This window comes from Panthera onca, chromosome C1, assembly GCF_046562875.1.
Source record: "Panthera onca isolate mPanOnc1 chromosome C1, mPanOnc1 haplotype 2, whole genome shotgun sequence".
NCBI lineage: Eukaryota > Metazoa > Chordata > Mammalia > Carnivora > Felidae > Panthera > Panthera onca.
The window spans coordinates 141,801,825-141,814,505 of record NC_138346.1 but is presented as its reverse complement, the minus strand read 5'-3'; the positions used below and the strand labels follow the sequence as shown (position 1 = coordinate 141,814,505).

General features: G+C 45.1%; 1 long non-coding RNA gene across 1 annotated transcript in view; it reads left to right on the top strand.

The window, feature by feature from the left end:
- LOC144617224 (uncharacterized) overlaps window positions 1-12,599 on the top strand; it is a 29,455-nt gene extending 16,856 nt beyond the window's left edge. Inside the window, exon 2 of the long non-coding RNA XR_013557491.2 lies at window positions 12,425-12,599. This is a non-coding gene — a long non-coding RNA (uncharacterized LOC144617224). The remainder of the gene's footprint in view (window positions 1-12,424) is intronic.
- The last annotated feature ends 82 nt before the right edge of the window (window positions 12,600-12,681 follow it).

Sequence of the window (12,681 nt, the reverse complement as noted above, 5' to 3'; positions counted from 1 at the left end):
AACCTAGGTATCATAGGTGTGATGTGATAGAAAGTGTAGCAGAAGGAATATGAAAATTGGGGCAGACAGATCTGGGTGAGTCCCAACTCTGCGACTTACCAGTTATATGATCTTGAGTCTCTCCCTGAGCCCCAGGTTAATCCTCTTAATAAAAGTTGGGATAATAATATCTAGAATTAAATGACATAGAATGAATATCGTGTATGTGAAAGTATCTTACATATATGTCCTTATTTTTGACAAAATAGTTATAAGATGACAAGAACATATCATTTTGAAGACTACTTAAAGGTTTATTTTAATTAAAATAAACCAATTCCTGAATCCTAAATCTTAAAGTTCTCTCAAGATTTCAGATATCTTTATTCCATATCACGATGGGTGGTGACAGTGCCCACCAGTTAGGTGAATTACAAACTCACCAGGCATTATGGACAGCAAAGAGACCATCATCATTGGATTGTCCTGACCTCTTGGCCTCTGTACCAAGACATAGTGTACTTGATTGGGTCTTACTAGGGCCAACCACTCAACTCCTCATATTAATGAACTGTAATGACATTATTACTTTAGTTCTTTAGAGTAGAATAGTATCTTTGATAGCCATTTCTTCAAGCTTGAATCATGGTATTGAAAGCTGATTACAAATGCTTGACTCTCTATAAACTCACTGTTAATGATAAATATTTTATATGTTTATTTGAGAGAGAGAGAGAGAAATTGTGCATGAAGGGGAGGGACAGAGAGAGAGGAGACAGAGAATCTTGAGCAGACTCTACACTGTCAGCAGCAGAGCCTGATGTGGGGCTCGATCTCATGAACTGTGAGATCATGACCTGAGCCCAAATCAAGAGTCAGACACTCAACCAACTGAGCCACCCAGGTGCCCCATGATAAAGATTTTTGATACCTATATTGAAACTTATCTTTTGATTAATTATATGAGGTTGATGTTTCTTAGATTTTTTAGGTATTGACTACACACTCACAAATGTCATTAGATCACATACAAATGATTTTTTAAATGTTTATGGCCTGGAAACTGACAGACAAGTTGAAACAGAAAAGCCAAAATATTTCAGTTAGGTACCTTGTAGCTGCTTTAAATGGAATCATCTCCTACTGGCTGTTTAAAGCAGTTGAAAGTGATTATTTTTCCATTTTCTTCTCTAGATCCTCAGTGGTGTTCCACCAGAGTGTCAATGAGGCTTAGTCACAGCAAATGCCAGTCAGGATTCATCCAGTGGTGGGGCAATCCTGCTAAGTGTAAGCCAAAAAAAGAAAAATCTAGGGAGTGTTCAAGAAACACATGTCTTGGTCTAGAAGCTGGTGACTGGGTGGCTGCAGGGCTGAGCTCTTAGCATGTTGGCTCAGTGGCTGAACATGGGCCCAGACAGAGGCCTCATGGTTGTTTCAAGCATGCTCATTTGAGTGGCCACTCATTGGCGTAGGGAATCAGAAAAAAGAAGCCTGAAACATATGGTTCTTGCCCTCTGAGATCGCAGAATATGAAATGAAATGTTATAGATGATGGCATTGTGCAATCCTGGGGGAAACGCAGCTTTGCCATGGAAGAGGCACGGAAGATGCGACCAGGGCTGGGCTCTGAGGGTTCATCCTGGGATGCACGTGGGTGGTGAGCACCAGGGTAATGTGAACATTACCTAACCTTCCATGCTGTCAGCCAGTGTCAGTCGGCTTGGGTTTTTTACCAGGCTCAGAATCACCATATAATGAGCAGGCATTTTTTCTGCAGAAATCTTGCTCAGTTGGTTAGGCAGCTCCAAGGGGGTGAGTGGGCAGGCTCTTGGTTGGAATGTCATTGTCATATTTATCAATGCATTAATCACCACTGGCTGTAGGAAACTGGGCTACAAGCAGGGTGAGTTCCATTCTCTGAAATGATAGACTTGGCATTTCAGGTAAGTAGCTGACATGGCCTGCACCCAAATTCCCCCTGGGCTTTTGTTAACCAAACGAGCACAGGTTCTGTCCTGTCCAGAGCTCCTGTGGCCCTGACTAGACTGGACGTAGATCTACCCCAGGCTCCAGCCCCCAGCACAGCCTGTATTCTCTAGAATCCAGAGGTCCATCAGTGGACCTAGGGCCCCAAAGCTTTTGTATTTTCGCAGCAAGCACTGGTTGCCCTGGGTTTGGGGCTACAAATGTCGCAAGGAAAACAGTCCAGGAGTACTCAGGCATGACCCTCCCAGTGGCCTCTTTTCTCAGGAGTCTGTCTCTTTCAGAGCCTACTCTGAGCTCTACACCCCATGGGTAGCAGAAGGTTACTGGGGGATTATCAAAGGATTAGGGAGCTTTGCTGAGTGAGCATGGATGGGGTACTTTCTGCCAGAATGACTTTTCTGAAACAGATCTGATCACACCACCCCTCTATGGCTCTACATCTCCTACAGCTGTATTTAGACAAGTGTTGTCCAATCATCCTCTTCAACAAACTCATCCAGCAAAGGGAGTGCTTATAAAAATGCAGATTCCTGGGTCCACTCCCTGACCTGCTAAATCTGAATTTCTGTGTGCAGCATTCGGGAACCACAGTTAGAACAAACTCCCCCATGGATATCTCCTCTTACAGGATAAAATCCAAACTGCAGAGCCTGGAGTACAAGACCCACCAGGATGCGGATCTGTCCCTATCGTCTCTCCCCCTGGAAGCACCTGCTCACCCTGTACTCCCAGCTTCTAGCCAGACTGATGCACTGCACAGAGTTAGGGTCTCTCACCCCGCCCCCCCCCCCCCCCCCCCCGCTGCTCCCACTGCTTAGAACATGCTCCCTCCCATTCCCCTGCCTCCTTCCCTTTGTTTTCTTTTCTCCTTTTAATAATGTACTCAGCCATGTCTCCTTTGGGTTAAGCATGCTTCTTCCACTTACCTCTTAGTGGTGCTTATGCTGACTCATAATCATTTGGGTACTCATATTTCTCCCCATTGGACTATGAGTTCCACAGGAATGGGGGCCATGTCTTGTCCCTGGTTCCTGGCCCTTAGTAGAGGCTCCGAAACAGTTGCAAATGAATCTAGTTCTCAAGTTAGAGGCACCAGAGACTTGGGTCTACTGGGTTTAGTACATATTCTTAACAGAACTCCAATGGCAGCCGTGGTATTTATTTTAAATTCTCTTAAGGACAACAAAGGGATTAATACAGTAGCAGCTCAGGCAGTAAGATTAACCATGCACACTTTAGTAGCCATGATTAGGCATACTATATGCAACAAAGTACAAATGGAAGTATAATCACAAGTCCCACTGTAGTCCTGTCCAAACTATGCAAAACCATGCTCAACAGGCCCGTGGTAGGACTGGTAGGCCACTGGGGTCGTTGGTTGGGGGTAGGCTATAGTGGGGGGTCAGGGAACCCAGAAGCTGAAACTAAGATAGAGGTCCTACCCCAGGACTTTCAAGGAGAAAGGAGTGACGGTCTGGGTCAGCATTGGCGGGCACACCAAGGGTTGGCGCTCCTAAGATCAAGTAGCGTTGCCAAGTCCTGAAGGCAGCAACTGTGGAAGGGGCCACAAACACCACCATCAGCAAGAGTCCGGAACCAGACAAAAACTGGGCCAAGAACTATGAAGAGTTTGGAAAAGGTAGAGCTAGCACTACCTTCCATGAGCTCCGGGGACAGCGTGGCAAGCCCGTGCGGTGAGGTTTTACGATGAAGGCCTTGTTTTGGGCAGTCCACTGAAGACTAGCTGTGGGCCCTGTGTGTGTTTGTGGGAACATGACACCTGCGGGAGGGTGGGCATCTGGGCCTGGTGTCGAGAAACCAACCCCTTGATGACAATCTTAACCTCCCCCCTCCCCTTTTAAATAAGCAACAAAATTTTATTTCTCACGGTTCTGGAGGCTGGAAGTTTAAGAGCAGGGTGCCAGCATGGTGGAGTTCTGATGAGGTCCCTCTTCTGGGTTGCAGACTGCTGACTTCCCTTGTGTCCCCACATGGCTGAAAGCAGAGAGAGGAAGCAAGCCTTCTCCCTTCTTGGACTCTGCTCCAGACCATGGCTTTTGTGGTTTTAAAAGAGGCCACCATCCCTCTTTCTGCTCTGGCCAACCATAACTCTTCTTTATCTGTCGCCCACATGAAGGCAGATCACGGAATAGGAGGCCTATGTGTTTTCACGTTTAGAACATTCTCAACACTCCTAAAGCTGCGAGACGCAGGCTCTGGAACTTCCACTGCCGGCTTTACCTCTGCCTGCCTTTTGCAACCGCAGCCTGACAGGAGGCTCTTGTCCAGCCTCTCCTCGCTCGTGGAGTCTGTTCCCAGAGCCCCAGGGCATGTCACGGCTCCGGAGTGTTTAGTCCAAGTGTCTCACCACCTCTGCTGCTTTAGCTTTCTTAAATCCTTTTGTCTCTTCTAGTTTGGCCTGATATCTGCCATTCTTTTCACCTCATCACAGAACCTCATGAAACAATGTTTGTTCATCGGATTTCCCATGGAATGATGCTGTTGGAGAGTGTCGTGAGGAAATACTGTCCCTGTGTCCCCCAAAGTCCGTTCCAGCCTGATGCTCCCTGCTCAGTTCTGTGCACGACCTCAGCTACCTGGTCTCTCTGCACACAGTTACGGCACTGTTTCAGATCTCTTCTCCACCTATCCTCCTGCCCAATCCCTAGCTTTGCGTCTCATTAGTGTTTTAAGAACTGCAAAACCTATCCCCTTCCTCTCTTCTTTCCTTCCTTTCAGCTCTTTGTTGGTAATTATAGAAATACTATGCTTTCTGAGAAGAGGGTCTGGCAAGCATATACATGCAGTTTTGGCCTTTGCTTGATACCCATCTGTTTCTCTTTTTTTTCCTTTAAAATTTTTTTTTAATTTTTATTTATTTTTGAGAGAGAGAGAGAGAAAGAAAGAGTGAGCAGGTGAGGGACAGAGAGAGAGGGAGACACAGAATCCAAAGCATGCTCCAGGCTCTTAGCTGTCAGCACAAAGCCTGATGCGGGGTTGAAACCCACGAACCTGCAAGATCATGACCTGAGCCAAAGCCAAATGCTTAACTGACTGAACCACCCAGGCGCCTCTCTCTGCTCTTCTTTTTAATTAAAAGACTTGAAGGTGTGAGCGTTGGCTGAAGACCGATGGGGGCCATTAAGACTTGAGCCTAATTCTGGCTCCGACATGGAGTCTCCCTCTGGCCTTGGGCAAGTTCCTTAAATCTTTTTATTGCCTCTAATGAAGAGTCCAGGCTGTTTCTCAGAGACAGACTGAAAATTGTTGAAAATGCTAATTATTGAAAATATCTTCATAGCTACATCCGTTGGCAAATTCCACACTCCTTTTTGCAAGGTCCAGGGTCAGATACCCTAGTTTCCTTCTGCCTTAGTGCCTTCAGATAGCTGGCCTATTTTTTTTTTTTTTTTTTATAGAACATCAAAAATAGGCATTCATTATTTGGAGTTATTAAAAATAAAAACACACTCCTGAGCAAATGGGGTAGAATGTAGTTATCAAAGCCAAGGTCTGCTGCTAATAAAAGTGTGTGTGTGTGTATGTGTGTGCACGCACGTGCACCCCTGCTGTGGGCCATGTCTATGTTATGTAACAACTGATCTTTGATCCCTGAGCGTTATCTGGTGAGTAGCCAGTTGGAATTGGGATTCACATGGCTTGGGAGCTGCTAGTAGCCTTGCTCGGAACCGGATAATTTTATGGAGATTCAATCCTGCTTGATAAACACTCTCTCTCCCTGGTCTATCCAACACCAGCCCAGCTGGTTTTTGGGTCCAGTGATGTTGCTTACTGCGTCTTCCTAGAGAAAGAGTTCCCAATGATTAGTGTGGAGCCGGCTGCTGAGCTGGCAGCCGGTCCCAGGCTTGCAGGAAGTGTTCTGGGTTCTCCTGAGGACATTTGTACATCTAAGCAGGGGTTTCCAGGCTTGCTCTGTTGAGAAGCTTTAATGCCCTATGTAGCTGCCTGAGTTTCTTCGGAGGGAGTGTGTATGCTTCCCCACGTGGGATGGGGAGCCCAGTTTCCTTCCCTTCAAGGCAAGCTCCTTGTTAGCTGACCCAGGGCCCGTTGTTGCCAGTGCACAGGGCCTAGGGGCCTGTTACAGCATTGGCTTCTTGGCTTCAGTCTAGAATGGCTCGTTTTTGGCTGTTGGGTGAGTCAAAAATGATATTTCTATCACATCACTTAAGTCAACCAATCTAGGCTGCTGTAAGCAAGATGCAAACGATTTTGGGCCACCTCATAGTCTAGGGGGTGTGTGCTGCATTTTTGGGCAGCTCTGCCCCCTCCCAGCCCCTGCCCCCCGCCCCCCTCCCTACTCAGGAACCCATAGTCCTTCTATCTTGTAGCTCTGCCATCCCAAGTCCTTGAGGTCATTTCCATGGTTGAAGCTGGGTTACCACAAAACCAAGTCCAGATATTAGATTGGAGAAGAGAGCAGGGAAGTGCACTCCGGTTCCAATGGTGCACATTATCACTTCCACTTCATTCTGCCAGAGTGAACTCAGTGACAACACTACCCCTTGCTACAAGTGTAAGGAACGCAGTCCCTACCTGGGCAACCACACACCGAGCCATTACTCTGTTATTGTGGAAGAGGAGGACAGACACTATATTGCATTGTAATAAATCTTAGCCATGACTACAACTATATGCAAGTCCTCCTAGCCAGTCTCTGAACGTAGGGGTGGCCTTGGGGACAACCATCACATGCTCCCACCAGTAGTGAGAGTTCCCACAACCCTGTGACTTTGCCCCAGGTTTGATAGCTTTTATGGACTGAATGTTTGTGCCCCCTGAAATTCATGTATTGAAATCTAGTCTCCAATGTGATGGTATTAGGAGGTGGGGGTCTTTGGGAAGTAATTAGGTCATGAGGGTAGAGCCCTTATCCATGGGCTGAGTGCCTTTATAAGAGGCTAGAAAGCTAGATTGCTCTCCTTCTGCATGTGAGGATACAACAAAAATCAGCAATGTGCAACCCAGAAAAGGGCTCTCACCAGAGCCTGACCATGTTGGTGCCCTGACTTCCAGCCTCTAGAACTATGAGAAGTACATCTCTGTTGGTCATAAGCCACCCAGTCTATGGTACTTATAGCAGCCCAAGCTGACTTAAGACAGTATTATTTGACAGTATTATTGACAGTATTATTTGATAGGTGCTAAGTAGTATCCTATTATTTGGATTTCCATTTCCTTGATTACTAGTGAGACTGAGCATCTTTTCATATGTTTAGTGACATATGAGTTTCCTCTTCTGTGAAGTGCCTATTTATATTCCTTGCTCATTGTTCTCTAGGGCTGTTTGTCTTCTCTTTTTGAATCTTAATAGTTCTTAATATCTGGATACTAGGGGGGAGGAGAATGATTAAAAACAGGGAGATAAGAAAATGAAGGCCTTTTAGGGATTTGGTTTGGCTGGATTATACATATATAATGGGGATTGACAAGGATTAAAACTGGAAGGGTAAATTGGGGACAAATGAAAGGCTATTAATGCCAAGTTGAGGGTTTTGTACCTTATTCTGAGATTTATGAGAATCACTGGAAACTTGAGTAGGTGCATGATCTTTTTGGGAAGACTTCTCTATTCCCTCCTACTTCCTGCTTGTCAGGATTGAGTGGGCTTCCTCTGGGCTCCTATAGGTCATTCATTTATATTCTCTCTCTCTCTCCTTCTCTTTTCCTCTTCCTTCTATCTCAGTCTGTTCAGACTGCCACAATAGAATACTGTAGCCTGGGTAGCTTATAAACAGCAGAAATTTCTTTCTCACAGTTTTGGAGGCTAGAAGTCTAAGATCAAGATGCTGGAAGATTGGGCATCTGATGAAGATCCACTTCCTGATTCACAGATGGCTGTTTTTTCCCTGTAATTGTGTATGACAGAATGGCTGGGGAGCTCTCTAGGATGGGACTAATCCCATTCACAAGGGTTCTACCTTCATGACCTAAGGACCCCCTAAAGGCCCCACCACCTCCAAGTACCAGCACATTGGGGGTTAGATTTCACCATATGAATTTTGAGGGGACATAAACATTTGGTCTATAGCACTCTTCCTACTGCATTGACCTGATCTGTTTCTGGGACAGCTTCCCAACCGGAGTGATGTTAGAGCTTTATTCTTGTTTCATCGTAATTAGCACAGTGCCTATTTCAAAACAGCTGCTCAGTAATGATTACTGAACAGAATTCAAGAGCTTAATTTTGGGAAGCAGAGTATGGTATCAATGGATGGGAGAAAAGACAGATCAGCCCAGTTAGAAGCTGGAACATCACCCAGGCAAAAAGCAGTAAAGGTAGTGGAGAAAGGGAAATGATAAAAGCAAAATAAGAGGGACCGCTGAGAATGACCTAGTGATGCTGGAAGCTGGAAGGAGGAGGAGGAGATCGAGGAGGAGGGTGACCCTGAGATGTTGAGCCTTAGGGGGAGAAGAGTTCAGAATCTCAGAGATGGATGATAATTAAAAATTTTAAAAATGTACAAAGTTGCTTATAATGGCTTAGCATTCTGTAAATTTCAAGGCTTATGTCTTTATAGTGGTAAATACCACTGGTTACTCCAAAAAAGGGAAACTCTGTCCAAATAGAGGACTAAAAATAAATGCAGACTTCCTAGTTCTTCCCTGACATTTTTGCCCAAGAGCCCATATTTAAACATTAATCAATCTACTGACAGTGCTACTTTGTTTCTATAGAGCTTCTTGGTTAGCTGAGGGAAGGAACATGGATATTTGGAGCTGGGCCCTTAGGCGCTGCTTTAGGCCAAGAATTGACGCTTCCGCCCATAAGATATCCTGTTGCATAAGACCTGGTGGATGTGAAGCAGGCAAAAAGCCAAGCTCGGTGACACCTTCCTGTAGGCTGGTTGCTGTCGGTTGTTATTGATAAGGATCATCTTCTGTTTTGGAGCCATCAATCAAGATTGGAGATCTAAAATGATAGCTTCTGAGCTTGAAAATCGTCCTCATTCTCCATCCTAAGAATTATCCTTGCTCATTTGGAGTGAAAGTCCCCACTGTATAACGGGAAAGGCAACAAGTGGTTTGGGAGTCCCTAAAAGGCACCCGGAGCTGCTTTTGCTGTCCCTCTAATACTAACTCTGCTTACTCACTGGAACAGGGTGGGCACAGTATGGCCTGTGAGCCAAATCCAGCCTCACCCATTCCATTAAATGCTGTCCACAGCTGCTTCCGTGCTACAGTGGCCAAATTGAGTGTTTCAACCAGAGACTGTCTGACCTGCAAAGCTGAAAATGTTTGATATTTTTCGGAAAGTGGGCTGACCCCTGTGTGAGGATGTTAACACCATGAAGACAGAGGCTATGTCTTCTTTTCTGCTTAATTCCCAGAAAAATGGAACACTGGAATTTTTTCTGTTCCTCTTCTTCTGCCTTCAGTTTCTTTCCTCTTCTCTCTTACTCCTTTGCTTCTCTGGCAGCAGTCAGACCAAAGAGACTGCCAAGCTATGGTGGAAAACGAAACTAGCAGCACTGCCACACCGCGGGCCGGAATGCTGTCTGACCAGGTGCTACCCATGCTGTGCTTTGTAGATGAAATGTGCTTCCTGAAACTCACCATGACTGAAGACTATGGGATTTGGTAATAGTAAGCTGTGGTTCCTTGTGAAAGTTACGAATGTACAAGATCAAGAGGATGACTAGTTTAGGCCAAGTCCCACAAGACATATACATCTGAAGCTTAATTATCAGGCACCTGCCCAGAAAGCTGAGTGTATCATGGTGAGCTTTGGGAAAGGCTCTGAGGAGAGTACCTTTTGGGAGTTCTCATGTAATATATGTCTCAATTCTTTAAGAATATAAATTAAGTTATGACCCAGCAATAGCACTGCTAGGAATTTACCCAAGGGATACAGGAGTACTGATGCATAGGGGCACTTGTACCCCAATGTTTATAGCAGCACTCTCAACAATAGCCAAATTATGGAAAGAGCCTAAATGTCCATCAACTGATGAATGGATAAAGAAATTGTGGTTTATATACACAATGGAGTACTACGTGGCAATGAGAAAGAATGAAATATGGCCCTTTGTAGCAACGTGGATGGAACTGGAGAGTGTGATGCTAAGTGAAGTAAGCCATACAGAGAAAGACAGATACCATATGTTTTCACTCTTATGTGGATCCTGAGAAACTTAACAGGAACCCATGGGGGAGGGGAAGGAAAAAAAAAAAAAAAAAAGAGGTTAGAGTGGGAGAGAGCCAAAGCATAAGAGACTGTTAAAAACTGAGAACAAACTGAGGGTTGATGGGGGGGTGGGAGGGAGCGGAGGGTGGGTGATGGGTATTGAGGAGGACACCTTTTGGGATGAGCACTGGGTGCTGTATGGAAACAAATTTGACAATAAATTTCATATATTGAAAAAAAAAGAATATAAATTAAGCTAGCAAACTGCTCCATAATGACCTTCATGATGACAGAAGTTCAAATTCTGACTTCTTGGTTTCCACGGAGCTCCATGTTGGACTACGTTGATGCAGAGCCAACTGCCCCATGGCTCACCTCCCTCTCCTGCTTTCCCAAGGGGCCTCACGTGCCACGTGTAGACATGAGTCTGCATGATTGAAGACCACCTTTAATCCAGGAAAGAGGCCCATGCAGGCCCTACAAACAGACTTTAGAACATTTGGGAAGGGAATTCCAGAGTTCTGGGCCTGATGCCTCCTTGGACACGGGCGTGAAATAACTGGAGGAAGACCAGAGTGGGACTCGCAGGGAAGGCTGCATGGCCAGCCAAGTAATTTAATCTTTTTGGGAAATGGTTTCCTTTTCCAATAAAATGGTGCAAAAAAAACCAGTTCGTTAAGGCCTTAGTTTTTGAACACTGAGGTATTTTGTAGTTCTACAAGGCTGTTCTATGAATCTGAAACTTCTAGCACCTAAGTTTTTCTTAACTTGACAACCACCTTGGACAATATGTGGTAGCAATTCTGCCCTGTAAACATCAGGAGTCACAAATGATTAATCTTGGGATCTGCTTGAGGCACTGAATTATCACATTGAGGAAACCAAGCCCCACATAGCTTGGGCTTAGTGGTCTAAGTCTTTCTGGTGCTTGAAACAGCTGTCCCACCAAGGTCATGCTGCCGTATTTCTAGGGATAATCTTTCTTTCTCCATAAACTTTGCAGGACTGGTGTTACAGAACTGCGTCCTTGTTGGCCCCGGGGCAAGTACCCAAGGTGTCACAGGGTATCTTTCTTCCAAGCCCAAAGCTTGTTGTCTGCCTCACTTTCCCTTTACTGTCTCTTTAGGAGAGCATAATAGCAGGCAAAAGTAAAGTTTTCTAGGAGTTTTGTTTTGTTTTGTTTTACTCAGAGTAAAAGATTCTTTTTTGATTCTCCATTATTCCAAAATCTTCAGCTCCCCCAGAGAACTGGAACCTGAGAAGATCTGGCAACAAGTCACATTCCTGGAATATCTCCTGAGTGGTCTTTTTTCTGAACTGACTCTCTATTTCTCTACCTCTTCTTTGTAAATCTTATTAAATCAGATTGGGAGACCTTTTAATAGAGTAATATGTTCTCAGGATATTTGAGCCACGCTTCCAACAGGAATACTCTTCAAACCCAAATGAAGCGTAAACATGCCTGTTCCTCCTGGATTTTTTTCCCCCTGCGTGTGTTTTGTAATTGGTATTTTTTAAAAAAGCATGGCATCCCTGTTGGTCTACCTGCCCTTTGCTGCTGTCTTTAGCTTTCAGAGGTATCATTTTCTTGGACCTATTTCTTTTCTGCATATCTTTCCTTGCTGGGTTTTTATAATGTTTAGTTTGGCAAGTAATTATTGAGTGTTTTTTGTGTGTCAGGAGCCGGGGAAAATGACAGAAAAGACAGACATTTCCAGTGGAGAGCTCAGGTGTAGTTGAGACGGGCAGCTAAACTGAGCTTCCCTCCCCCAGGCAGGGTGGGATTTCCTCCCATATCTGACTCTTCCCAGTCCTGGACTCCTTCCCCAAACCATCACGACCCAGCACAAATGAGTGACTATGCTCCTCTCCCCACACCTTAGTCTCCTTTGTGATATGGTAGTTGCTGACTTAGATGACAAAACCAAACAGAATGCAAGGGCATGTGGTAAGTATCAACAGCATGCTCTGGGCTTTCCCAAACTATTTTAATTCTAGTTAAAATGGTTTTATGGTTTGGGTCATTGGTAGATTAAAAAAAAAGTCAAAACCAGATTAAGCTATGAGGCTACCAGAGTGGTTTTGTAAATCTGTAGTTTCCTGATAAACATCTATAATGGGTAAAGCGGTGGGCCAGTAACTGTGCAGGATTTAAAGCTGTGTAAGCCCTCTGCTTTCTGCCTCTGGGGAAGCATAGGAGTCTCGCCGAGGGAAAAAAGGTCACCTCCTCATGTTCACTTTCTTCCACTTGCCCTTCTCGGGAAGAGCTACTGAGTGTCAGCATCTCTCTCCTGCTTTCCTCCCTCACCCCAGGACTTTGGATTACACTGAGTGTTATGTGTGTGGAGCAGCCCTGCTTCAGAAAGTGCTTGAACTAGGAAGCCTGTCTGTGGACCATATAGAGAAGACCGCCTTGGCAAGGCACCGTTTGCTCTCCTAATCCACAAGTCTCTTAAAATGGTTTGGATTAAAAACAATTATGTTCTGATTCTTCGTGAGCTTTTCTGTGAGCAATCGGATGTCCTGTGAACCACTACCCCCTAACATCCCTGCAGAAGATGCACACGTCA